Genomic DNA, 14,314 nt, shown 5'->3' with positions numbered 1-14,314 from the left:
TTTGCAAATTTATTTTATCATATTTTCCATAATTTCTTGCTTATTTCTATGTAAGTTTTATTATCTTATCTTATTTATTTATTCTACTTGTTAATTTTAATATCTCAGAATATTTGTTTTTCTCTAAAAATATTTTTCTATGAATTTTATTTGCTAAAATTCAACAGAAATCTATTTTTGGAATAAAATAAAATTATTTCTGAAAGATTGCTTTTGTTTTTGTAAATTTATTCTGTAACTATAAGTATTAATTTTGTGTATAAGTTAATGTTATACTAGAATGACAATCGGCAAGACAATTTCAATTATCTTACCGAAAGTCATTCCAGTACATATATGTGTTTAATTTTATTTTTAGTTTAATTTTATAACTGGCAAGACAATCGGTATGACTATCAATAGTCTTGCCAGTAATAAAAGTTATATCAGATATATTTGTTTTAATTTTATACTAGAATGACAATCGGTATGACTATCGATTGTCTTTCTAGTTTATTCTGTTTTATTCATGTATTTTATACTGGTAGGACAATCGGTATGACCATCAGATTGTCATACCAGTTTTATTTTTATTTTTATTTGTTTTTATTTCCAATAGCCTGTATGACAATCGGGAAGATAATTGGTATGACTTTCCTCGATTGTCATACCAGTTGTCCTACTTAACGTTTTTTTGTTGTTTTGTTTTGTAATTCAATTCAGTTCAGTTTTCACTCCAACAGTTTTCTTTCTCTTGTTTCTCTCTCTCAATTCGATCAAAATCAAACCTCCATTGATTGTCTTCTTGCTCGAGTTTTTACTCAGCACACTTTACTGTTTCATATATACATATTCGTGTGTATACATACAGTAAGGAAGTGCTGTCGATTTTTTTTTTAAACTAAATTTCACTTCGTTTTTCCCCCCTTCAAAATCAGTTTGTTTTGTTGGTTATTTTTGGGTGTTTTATTTAGTTAATTTTGTTTTGTGTCTTGTGCATTTTTTTTTAGGTCCTTTGTTGTGAGTTAAGAACTTTAACGAGATACATTACTTTCTAAATTTTTCGAATATAATTGATTTAATTTGAATTATTAGATTTTTTTTAATTCAAATTTTCTTAATATTACTCTTAAAATTCTGAAAGTGTGTGTTTTATTATATTTTTTAATGGCTCTCAATTTCCAAATTGTCTCGCATAATCTTGTTGGTTATTTTAATCCAGAAAAGTGTGATGTTGAAAAATTTAAGCCGTGGATTAGATTTTTAAATGACCATTCGATTGTTAGCTCTGCTATTAAATCAAATGTGCTTTTAAATGTCGATCTGCTCAGACTGATTTGCACAACCTCTACTGTGGCCGATGATTTTAAATCTTTTTCATTCACCGTGGCAAACACACAGTATGTAGTTGATGAAACAGTCGTCAATCGAGCGTTAAATTTTCCAGTGGACAATTTCTGTAATTTACCCTCTGAAAATGATATTTCAAACTTTTTCCATGCTATTCACTATCAGGGGTGATTAATTTAACCAAGTTGTCTAAATCCAATTTGGTTTCTGAATGGGATATTTTCTTCGATACACTTTCCAAAGTGTTTGCCAACTACACTAAATCCAACTTTCACAACATCACTTCCACTCTGCAGTATATTGGTCTTGCGGTTGTTTTCAATCAAAGGATCAATTTTGGAAAACTACTTTTACCCATTCTTTTCCGAGACGTCTCACTACTGTTTTACGTGATCATTCTACAAATCGTAGGGTTCCGTGCTACTATGCTCGTTTTCTCATGCTCATAGCAGAACATCTTCTCTCACCTGAGCATAAAGCTCTTTTTGTTAACTCTTCAGTAATTGAACCCCCTCCTGTAAGCAAAAAGATTTACACTCGCCAAGTCACAACCTTTAAATTCATGCAAGTTCCAGTACTTGTATCTGCTTTCATGGCCACTTACATTCCTTTACTTATTTTCAATATTCCCGGTCATGAACAGCAAACTTAACCTCCAATGGTTCAAACCACCCAGGCTCAAACATCAGATGCTCTTCCTCTACAGGTAATAATTCCTCACACTCAAACTATTCCTTCTTCTGTTGAAAGACCCCCAGTGGTTGATAGGGCTGACCATGAAGTTGTAGAACCGCAGCTTCAATCCCAGGTCATAGAGCCAAACACAGAGTCACAACCTATCTCAACCTCTCCCCCACTGTCTAAAATGTTGTCTAGAAGGTTAGTAGGAAGTAGTATGTTGTTGGATGTGAATGAACCCTCAGCTCTGCCTCCTCCCAAGAAAAGAAGAACATTTACTGAGGCATCTGAAAGCCCATCATTGTCCTCCCAACAGGATATGGACTTTGATATGGCCAGTGAACAGTTACTAGAGACATTCTATCAACATGATAAATCTATTGAAATTCGCCATAGGGCCATGACATCCTGTACTGAGTCAAGCACACTTCCATTACTCATAATGGAAGCATACAGACCAATAGATGATACTCAGGACACGGAGCGAGGAGTGCACATTGAGTCGATTACAGTGCCTGTCATAGTTACGGCAGAAGAGCAGTCACATGCTTCTGAGGGAAAATCTGACTCTCAGCCACCTTTAATAGAGTCATTTTCTCCCCTCCCAGATCCGACACCTCTGGCTCCCTCACGGGATTCTCCACTCGCAGATTTATCTGGAGAAAGTGGAGGGCAACTCGGTCAATCTATCCCTGAAGCAATTCAGACATCTATTTCACATGAAAAGATAGGTTTGACTGAGGATCGGGACTCGCGAATTCCCATTGCACCACCACTAACCTCTCTTGAAGAGGCTAGGGTGATTTCAATTGCAGGTACAGAAGATCAGCATCAGGAAGACTCCTCACGAGCAATAATATTGAGAGATACACAAGCACGTGAGTTGAGTGAATCAAATAGGAGAGATATTCAGGTGAGCGCACACACAGACACAAATACTGAAAATCTGTTAGCTCAAATTGTTGAACTGAAAGAACAACTTGCAAAAAGTCAGGCCGAGGCTCAATCATTCAAAGCACAAGTGGTTGAACGGTCTTCTTCTTCCACCTCTGTCAATAATCAGCTGGCTCTCATCAGGACTGAGATGTCAGATTTGAAGACCTCTGTTGTACCAAAGCTTAACTCAATCCAGGCATCTCCAACTTTATCAGCTGAAGATATTTCAAACTTCTGCTCTCTCCATACAAGAATGACTTCTCTTGAAGACTTGGTTGAAATGAATCATTCACTGGACTCCTCCAGATTTCTGAAGATAGAGACGGACATGGAACATCTCAATGATGGGATGAAGCACTTGTACTTCATGATCAAAAATTCTCACTGCCCTAATAAAGAACAAAGGACTTTCTTTGAAGGGCCTTCTGGTGGAGGCTCAGGCTCTGGAGGTGATGGAGGTCATGGAGGGTCTAGAGGAAAGTCTGTAGAGGATTCCTCAACTAAGGGGAGAAGAAAGGGACAAGTGGAAAGGGAAAAGAAAAAGATTCGTCTGCTGGAGGCACGGGGAAGGCTGATGATGTCTACTATAGTGGAGAACAGGATGACTTTGATATTTTTGACATTCCCACTGAACCAGTCTTGGAAGATAAAGATGGTTTCTTTGAAGCTGAGGAGGAAAGTGATTTTGGAAAATGGGAAGAGGAAGCTCAAGTGGATCCTGTTTTTGAGAAAGAGTTTCAGCAGCAGCAGTCAGAGTTGAAAAGAAAAGAAGTTGAACTCAAAAAGGTATCCCATATAATTGATATGAGGAAATACATTGAACGAACAGAAACTCTTGAAAAGCAACGTCTTCATGACATTAAAGCTAAAGAAAGGAGAAGAGATGTCAAACTGAAGATTGGTGAAAAATGGGATGAAGGTAGGAGAGTACTTGATATGCCTCAGCTGAGCACAAACAATGATAGGCAGTTTCTACATCTTCTGGACAAGCTGGAGATCTCTACTCCAAACAGTGACATGTACATGAATGCTATAAAGACTGAAGTCTCAAGGATCACAGCTGCCTTTGACAGATCTCTAAATGAAATGAGCATATTTGTATATTGTCAGAGCGAAGGATCTTTCAAGGTATCACTTCATCTGTTTGAGAATCGTTCTTTATCAGAGATTTGGGTTCTTCTCAACAAAGTCAAAAGAAGCTCAGAATTGAATGAAGTTCTTCGAGAAAGGCTCAAAGAGTTTGCCAGCAGGGTTAGTCCTCAAGTGGTCAACAATCCTCATCAGGTAAGATTCTTTAAGTCTGACTATCTTCAAATCTGCCAGCTCGATTCACAATCGCTTAAAGACTACTCTGCTAAGCATCTTGTCTGGATGGAACATCACTTAAGAACTGTTGGATATTCATCCATGTTGAAAACTCAAGCAGCTGATCTGATTCAAGCTTATTGTGAAAAGAATATTAAAAGGTACAATCAGTTCAAGAATAAGCTAAAGTCAGTTGGAGTTCAACCAGTCAGACCAGCCAGCTTCACTTCTGAAAAGGATCGTGTCTTTGACAAGGAGTTGCTTCAAGATTTGGAAGAAGGTGAATTCGGAAGGGAAGACAACTGAATTCAATTAGCTCAAAACTTAATGTAATATGATTAGAGCTTTATGAATCAAGATAGACTAATGTAGTTATATGTTCAGTCTAGAGGAACATCTATCTTGTATTCACATGTAAATTTCTTTTGGAATCTGGAAAATGTTAAATATAATCCAGAACTTTTCTGCTATTTACTTTGCATTACTGTTTATATCTTTTTCTTATTTGTTAGTTGAGTTATCCTCTAGGTATTTGTTATTATTGTCTAACAAACAAATAGGGGGAGATTGAAAGGCACATGTCATAGCCTATTTGTTTATTCGAGGATTTAACTCAACTCAAATAAGGATGTAACAAGTAAATAGTGGTTCTATCGTCAGAGAGATCTTTCAAAGTAACATATGTCAAAGGATTAAGTAACATTGTTACTGGAAGAAGCTCAAGAAATTGATCAAGCCTCAGTGATATAAATCAAGATTGTGGATTTAATCAAGTGACAGAGATCTCGTCAGGGTATCAATTGATTACAGAGATTTAATCTGAAGAAAATCAAGACATGAAGAAATATCACAGAAGTTAGTCATTCATGAACCAGACAGTACATCGAGTGTCAACATTGAAGTGGTGAAATGGATTCAGTGATTTTCAGAAGATTGTCAGAAGAGTGGTTGATGTTCAAGATTAGTATTAATTATCTAATTAATTAATTAAGTCATATAATTTAATTAAGAAAATAAATTATATCTGCAAAGATTAATTTATTGATTAATTGAATTAATTGGTTAATTAATTCTGAATTAATATTATGCATTTTTCAGAAATGATTTTGAATTAATATTCAAAATTAATTCAGCAAGACAAATATTTGAACTGGTATGACAATTGGATTGTCATACCGAAAGTCTTACAAGTTCATTTAGATTGTCCTACCGAAAGTCTTACAAGTTCAGTTAGATTGTCCTACCGAAAGTTCTACCAGCTAAAAGGATTATCTTGCTGAGCTAAAAGGATTGTCTTGCCAATTAAAAACACGGGATTGAATATAAAGAGCAGCAGCTGTTTGTTTTTCAACAGAGCATTGAATATCAAAAGAAAAACAGAAGAACACAGAACAAAGAAAACAGCAGAGAACTTATTACAATTTCTCAGAACATTTATTTCTAGTATTAATTGTTAAATCTAAACCACTAGAAATACTCCTCTTGTTCTTGTGTAACTATCTAGCGGATCAAAATCCCTAGAACTTAATCTCAAATTGCATTTAGCATTTGATCCTTTTTATTACAAAAATAGAAAAAGTTCATGTCGAATTTATTCTAGATTTGGAATAATTTATTTGAGATTAATCCCTTGTAAACGATACCGTTGTTGTAACACCTTTCAAGTTTAATAATAGTTTTATTTAACTTGAATTTTGTTTCACTTTTTTATTCCGCATTTTATTCGATTAAACGGTATTGTTTATATTCAACCCCCCTTCTACAAACATATTGAGACCTAACATAACCAAAGAAATATTCTGAGTGTAGCATGCAATATTTACAGCTTCTGTCTAAAAGTATGTTGGTAACTTTGATTCTTCTAGCATTGTTCATGCAGCTTCAATAAAAGATCTGTTTTTCCTTTCCACCACTCCATTTTGTTGTGGGGTTCTTGTTGCTGCAAGTTCATGCATGATCCCATTCTCTTCACAAAACAATCTCATCACTGAATTCTTGAACTTAGTTCCATTGTCACTCCTGATTCTTCTTACTTTAAAATCTGGATGATTGTTGACTTGCCTTATGTGATTGATGATGATTTCACTAGCTTCATCTTTGAATTTGAGAAAATATGTTCAAGAGAACTTTGAGAAATCATCCACAATTACTAGGCGGTATCTTTTTTTGAGATGGACAACACATTGACTAGTCCAAATAAATCCATGTGCAGTAGTTGTAAAGGTTCTTCAATTGTTGAATCAAGCTTCTTTTTGAATGATGCCTTGATCTGTTTTCCTTTTTGACAGACATCACACAATCCATCCTTTGAGAATTCCACTTGAGGAATGCCTCTTATCAAATCTTTCCTGACTAGTTCATTCATAGTCTTCAAGTTAACATGGGACAACTTCTTGTGTCATATCCAAATTTCATCTTGACTTGCCTTGCTGAAGGGACAAGTGACAGATTCTATATTTGATGAGTTGAAGTCAGCTAGATACACATTTATTTTTCTCACACGAATGAGAACCACTTTGTTGTTGTTCTTGTTGGTCACAACACAGGCTTCAAAATTAAGTGTTACTGAGTTGTCCTTGTCACAAAACTGGCTGATACTCAACAGATTGTGCTTGAGTCCATCCACGAGGGCAACTTCCTCAATGATGACATTGTCCTTTGAAATCAAGCCATATCCCACAGTATAACCCTTGTTGTCATCTCCAAAAGTAATACTTGGGCCAGCTCTTTCCTTGAACTCAGTGAGCAGGGTAGAATCTTTAGTCAAGTGCCTTGAGCACCCACTATCCAAATACCAATGATTCTTTCTGTTTTTCTGCACACAAAAAAATCAAATCAAGTTGATTTTGGTGCCCAAGTTTCCTTGGGTCCTGTTTTGTTAGACTTTTTCTTAGGTTTCTTATGCTTGTCCTCATTTAACTTAGGTATCTGAGATTTATCCTTAGTCAATTGAGTAGATCCTTTAAAACCATTCATCATTACAGAATTATCATGCACATGTTGGTTAACATGGAAATGCATATTCAGTGGAAACATGTTATTTTAGTAAGGCAGGCTAAATGATATTTGTGGCATACTGAATGTAGCATAGTAAAGATTTTGTGCAAATGGCATATTAGCAAATTGTGCATTCAAATTATGTGCAGGCATAACATTCACAGGCATTGTAGGCATGTTAGGAAATGAAGAATGTGCAGACATGGGTACAGGCATAGCAAGTTTGCAATTAACAGACAAATGATTAATACTACCACATTTCACATAATTTTTTCTAGGTGCATATTTATCAGGTATGTTGTTGTTATGTTTGTTAATTCCTACTTTCCCATTCCTTTTGTTTTTCCTTTTTGATTTTGCTTTAACTTCTATTTTCTCTAATCTGTCATTCAATTGCTTGATTGACAGATGCCCTACATTGACTCTCTTGTTCTTTTTCACTTGACTAGTTTCTCCTGGAACAAAATTCTTGGAGACTGATCCATATTTCCCATTTAACTTAGCTAGCTGGGATTTGCTAACTGACTTTCTTTCACTCAACGGATATGATTCCTTGTCTTTCAACGGATAATTCTTTTGATCATTCGACGGATAACATTCATCATTCGTCGAATCCACATCCGTTGAAAGTCCTTCTTCCAAGCTGGGATTCAGTTTCTCCTTGCTCTTTTTCCAGGATTCATCACAGAAGGTTCTATACCTTGAACTTTAGTAATTTGAGCATGGACATCTCTAGATGATTTTCATGCCTTAATCACTTCCTGTTCTCGTTCAAGTTGCTTTCTTAAAATATCCTCTTTCTTTAAGGATTCAATCAGTTCATCTTTGGCAATCTTGCACTCCATCTTCAGTTTTTCAAACTCAACAAACTGAGTTTCTAACACATTGTTTCTTTCACTAAAAAATAAATTATTCTCTTTAATTTTAGTGTTTTCTTTAGTAAGTGATTTGAGTATAACACGCAGATGATATAATTCAGTAGGCATGTCATTTATGGTATCATTACAATCAGCTTTAGATAAATGTGCTAGATTAGTGGTGATTACCTGATTAATGGATGAACTGACTTCTGTTTCATCTGATTTGGCCATAAGTGCTAGATTGACATAGCTTGTATCCTCATCCTATTCTAATCCATCAGCAGCCCGGTCATTTTCCTCAGTTAGGAAATCCATTTTCTTTTGTTTGAGCAATTCAAAGTATTTCTTTTTGTAATCCACAGGCTCAAACTTCTTTCTATCAGAATCAGGCATTCTGCATTCATTTGCAAAATGACCACTCAAGCCACACTTGAAACATTTAAATTTTGACTTGTCAACCATGTTTCTGTTTGGCTTGGATGCTCCAAAATTCTTCTTGAATTTGAGCTTGGCAAACCTCCTTGATAGAAAATCCAGATGCACGTCTATGTCATCCATGTCATCTTAACTAAGATGGTCTTCATGTTCAGCTACTAGCCCTTTTCCCTTGCCTTCACAAACTCTAGAGTTTGGTGCAGATTCCACAGCTTCAACCTTTATCTCATTCTCTTTCTCTTGCTCAGCAACCAATGCAATGGATCCTCCTTTCTTTCTACCTTTCTCCAGCTTCTCATCTTGATCTATTTCAAGCTCATAGGTCTTTAGAATCTCATACAGTCTATCCAAGGTAAATTCTTTGTAAGCTTGAGAGTTTCTTAGTGAAACTATCATAGACTTCCATTTCTTTGGTAGAGATCTAAGAAATTTGAGGTTTGAGTCCTTTATCTAATAGACTCTTCCATGCAACTTTAGAGCATTCAGCAGCTTTTGAAATCTACTGAAAATGTCTGTGAGTGACTCACTTTCTTCACTATAAAAATGCTCATATTGATGAATCAAGAGTTGCATTTTGTTTTCCCTTACTTGCTCAGTTCCATCATATATAACTTGAATTGTATCCCAGACCTCTTTAGCAGTTTACAGTTTATGATGTTGTCAAACATGTCACCATCAACACCATTAAACAAAATGTTCATGGCCTTCTTATCCTTATGAACTTGTTCAATATCTGGATCAGACCATTCTGCTCTAGGCTTTGGGATAGATGGCTTATTTCCCGTAACAGCTCTAATAGGGACATGAGGACCTTTCTCAATACAGTCCACATATTCTTCATCTTGAGAGAGGAGATGCAGGTGCATCTTCATCTTCCAATGGTGATAGTTGTCTTTGTCTGGAAATGGAATCTTTACTCCAACATCTTTTTTGCTCATCTTGTTAGTTGTTGTGATCTTTAAACTCTTTGTACTTCAAGAGCTTGCTCTGATACCAATTGTTATTCCCAAACAATCTAACAAAGAATTACAGAAGGAGGGTTGAATGTAATTCTGGCTTCTTTTTTGAATTTTAATAATTGTTCTACCTTGAATATATAACTGTGTTTGATTTAGCTAAGGTGCGGAATGAAAGTATTAAAGAAATCAAACATAAAGTAATCAAATACAAGTATTTAAAAACTTTATAGTGGTTTGAATTTTTCTACCAGAGATATATATAAATTTGAGAACTCTGTGATGCAAGATTTGCACACAACTGCTTACAAGTTAAACTTACAAAGTATAGAGGAATTCTTTTCAGAGCCTTATATATTTCTCTAGTAATTGCTTACTAACTTTGATAATAATTCTACTTGCTACACTTGGTTTATGTATCACCAAGTTACATGATAAAAAGATAAACAAATAAGACAAAATGTTTCTTAGTCTAATTTCATGCTTCTTCATTTCTCTATCCAACATCTTTGAATATCTTCAGTTTAGCATGGAAATTGAAATGCTTCTTTGTTCTCTAAAACCTACAAATAGGCTGCCACATTCCATTTGCATACAATCAACGCATGTGACTGTCAAGTCACTATCAACTGCTTTTGAATTTGATCATCCGTTGAAACTCTGTAGGATCATCCGTTGAGACTTTAGTTGATCATCCGTTGAAAGTATGGTTGATCATTCGTTGAAACTCTAGTTGAAAATCACTAAGTTAAATCTACTAATGTGTTTTGTTTGACTTATCATCAAGTACACAACATATTTTTAACATTACTGGTTATTTTTGTTGCGGGGGAACAAAAGGTTCTCTAAAGGCTTGCATTGTCATAAATTAAAGATCCCTCGATGGGGGCCTCATAACGACCCTCATTGCATCGAGGGTTGATCTTGGTCTGGAAAAGATTGTCTTAAAGCTTCGAATATTGCAGGCAGAAGTAAGTTACTGATAGAATTTTTCAGATGAATGTCGTTCCAACCATTTTTTAATCGGCTGACCATCGAGATGTGAGAGCTCATAAGTCCCTGCGTTGACCACTTTCGACACCAGGTCATCGACCCTAAGGTTCTTGGCCTTGACTTTCTTGTTGAAGTACTTGGCCGTCTTCTACCGATGTGCGATCATTCAGAGTCGGGACTCTTCTCTTGTTTTCTCGAGCAAGTCATTGTGAAAACGTAGGCCCTCGAGAGCTAGTGAAGGGTCGAATATCTCGATCCGTGGGGAGATTAAGCTTACTTCGACCGGTAGGACAGCATCGACGCCATATGCCAAACAGAACGGAGTTTCACCAGTTGCACTTCGAGGTGTCGTCCTGTAGAACCATAGCACATTCGAGAGTTCATCAACCCAGCAGCGGGGGATTTCTTCAATCCTTTTCTTTAGGCCTTGTAGGATAGTTTTATTCGTTACTTCTGCGAGCCCATTGGCTTGTGGGTGTGAGACCGAGGCTTTGATGTGCTGGATTTTTAGTTCCTCTAGGGCCCTCTCGAATTGAGCACCCACAAAGTATGTGCCATTATCGGAAACTAGAATCCTTGGGACTCCAAATCGAAACACGACATATTCCATGAAGAATTTAATCATCTCTTTCTCTCTGATCTTGGAAAAGAGCTTCGCCTCGACCTATTTGGTTGCATAATCCACTGCGACTACTACATATTGGCATTGATTTTTGGATCTTGGGAAAGGACCCACGATATCTATCCCCAACTGACAGAAAGGGTGTGGAGCGAGTATCGGGTTGAGTTCGGTAGTGGTTCGATGGTTGACATTACCATGCAGCTGGCATGCTTGACTGACATACTCCTCACAGTCTTTGCAGATTGTGGGCTAGTATAATCCTTGTCTGATGATTTTAAGAGCTATATTCTTTCCTCTGAGGTGCTCACCGCAGATGCCAGTATGTACCTCGACCATCGCCTGATGAGTCTCATCCGCTCAAGCAGCGTAGTAGTGGTTCGGATAAGGCTCGCCGATATAACAATGAGCCAACAACATAGTAATTTCTTACCTTAAACATGAGCAAACGAGCTTCATTTTTTCCCTCGGGGAGTTTATTTTCTAATATTTATTCGAGGAATGGTGTTTGCCAATCAGAGTTGTTTTGAATCTGATTTATAGATAATTCATCGATAGCTGGAGATGTCAGGATATCGACATATATAGGCTCGAGATTGACAGGGAGATTAGAGGATGCTAGTTTGGCTAAGGAATCTACCCACTGATTTTCTTCTCTATCGACATTCGAGAGCTTCTATGAGGGAAATATTTTAAGCAATTCTTGTGCCCGTGCAAGGTACAGAGCCATTTTTTCATTGTGTGTTTTAAACTCTCCCCTTATTTGCTTGGCTATCAACTGAGAATCTCCGAATATGTCGATAATCTCTGCCTCAAGATTCGCTGCCAGTTTCAAGCCTGCGATCAATGCCTCATATTCAGCCATGTTATTTGTAGCTGGGAACTCAAATTCGAGGGATTGTTGGATCTTAAATCCTTCTAGGTTAATTAGGATTATTCCGGCTCCTCCTGAGTCGGCAGTGGAAGATCCATCAACGAACAGTAGTCATGGTCTTGACTGACCTTCATCGTACTTAGGGGCTTTGGCTTTGAATTGATACTCTGCTACAAAGTCTGAGAGAACTTGGGCTTTGATCGCCGTTCAAGGTTTATACTCGATGTAGAACTGGCTCAGCTCGATGGTCCAAGAAGCGAGTCTGCCTGTCATGTCAGGTTTATGTAGGATTCTCTTGAGGGGTTGATTCGTGAGTACTTGAATTTCCCTCACTTGAAAGTAGTGCCGTAATTTTCGGTTGGCGACGACTAAGGCATAGACCAGTTTGTCGACCTGTGGGTATCCTGTTTTTGCGTCTCGTAACGAGTGGCTAATGTAGTACACCGGAATTTCTTTTCCTTCGTCATGTCGAACTAAGACTGCTACGATGGTGTCATCGAAAGCTAAGAGGTACACACGCAATGGCTCTCCAGGTATGGGTCGAGTGAGGATCGGTGGATTTGTTAAGAATGTTTTTAATTCAGAGAAACTTTTCTCACAGTCATCGTTCTACTCAAAATGCGAGGATTTGGAGGTTTCCTTATTATAGAGAAGAATGGGATGCATCTTTTGGATGACTGGGGAATAAATCTTCGGAGAGCGGCAATACAGCCTTTCAAATTTTGTAAATCCTTGATGGATCTTGGATTCTCCATTTCCAAAATTGCTTTTATCTGAGACGGGTTGCTTCGATACCTCTTTGGGTGACTAAAAATCCGAGGAATTTACCCGCTGTGAGTCTGAATGAACACTTGGTTAGATTTAATCGCATGTTGTTATTTCTCGCGTTCTCAAATATTTCACGGAGGTCGGAAACATGATCTGAGGATACTTTTGACTTTGTGATCATGTCATCAACGTAGATTAACATATTTCTCCCAATCTGTGAGGCAAATATCTTATTCAGCATTTGCTGGAATGTGGCTCCCGCATTAATTAAACCAAAAGGCATAACTCGATACACGAAGACTCCTCTGTGTGTGATGAATGCAATTTGTTTCCAGTCTTGGGAGTCCATTTTAATTTGATTGTAACCTGAAACTGCATCCATGAATGATAGAAGTTCATTACCCGATATCGCATCAATGAGCTAGTCGATGTTCGGGAGAGGATAAAAATCCTTGGGACAAGCCCGATTCACATCTGAGTAATCTATACACATCCTCCACTTTCTGTTATTCTTCTTGACCAAGACCACATTCGAGATTCATGTGGGGAATTGTACCGGTTCGATGAACCCGGCCTGGAGTAACCTGTCTATTTCTTGGTCGATGATCGCTCTTTTTTCGGTGGAGAATGTTCGGTGTCTCTGCCGTATTAGTATGATATTTTTTTTGATGTGGAGTGAATGTCGAGCGACGATCTCTGGGATCCCAGGCATGTCTTTGGGGTCCCAAGCAAAAATGTCGGAGAACTCTCTAAGGAGGTTCGTGATATCTTATTTTAAAAGCTCAGGGAGATTCTTGCCAATTTTTATAGTTCTTTCAGGGTTTCCCTCAAATACTTCGATTTCTTCAGTTTCTTCGATAGGAGAGCATGAAGTGCTCGTGGGTGTGTCAACTAGTTCTCTAGGTCGACATCAAGGACTTGGTTGACCTCTAGTTCGTCATCCTTCTTATTCCATAAAATTGTGGTGAGATAGCATTGCCTCGTTGTTGCCTGATCGCCAGTCATCTCTCATATCCCAAAGTCCGTAGGAAATTTCATTTTGAAGTGAGAAATGGAGGTGATTTCCCGTAGGGCGGCGATCGTGGTTCTACCCAATATGGAGTTGAAGCTAGAGGAGGCATTGATTATGTGAAACTTCACCATTTTCCAAATTTGGCATGTAGGTGAGCCGAAAAGAACCGGCATGTTGACAGTTCCTACCACGTGGACCTTCGATCACCGAGGTCCATTCTTGCGAAAGCATGGTGATATAGAACGTCGATAGAACTTCCATTGTCAACAAAAATTTTCTTGACGGTGTTATTACCTACCCTTGTGGTGATGACTAGGGCGTCTTGGTGACCATCGAGGAGGCCAGGACGGTAGTCGTCGTCGGAGAAGGAAATAACTAGGGAGGGATTTGTCCGCGAACACTTAACAGCCGACGGGTTAATATTGAACACCTCCCTTGCATAATTTTTGCAGGAGTTATTGAAGAGGCCTCCTACCGCTACGCCGCCAAAAATGACATCGATAACACGATCGTCATCACTTCTATGATCCCGTCGATGTACATCATCGTGCT

The sequence above is a fragment of the Apium graveolens genome, chromosome 5 (assembly GCF_009905375.1).
Source record: "Apium graveolens cultivar Ventura chromosome 5, ASM990537v1, whole genome shotgun sequence".
Taxonomy (NCBI): domain Eukaryota; kingdom Viridiplantae; phylum Streptophyta; class Magnoliopsida; order Apiales; family Apiaceae; genus Apium; species Apium graveolens.
The sequence above is the reverse complement of the archived record's forward strand: the minus strand, read 5'-3'. Positions refer to the sequence as shown.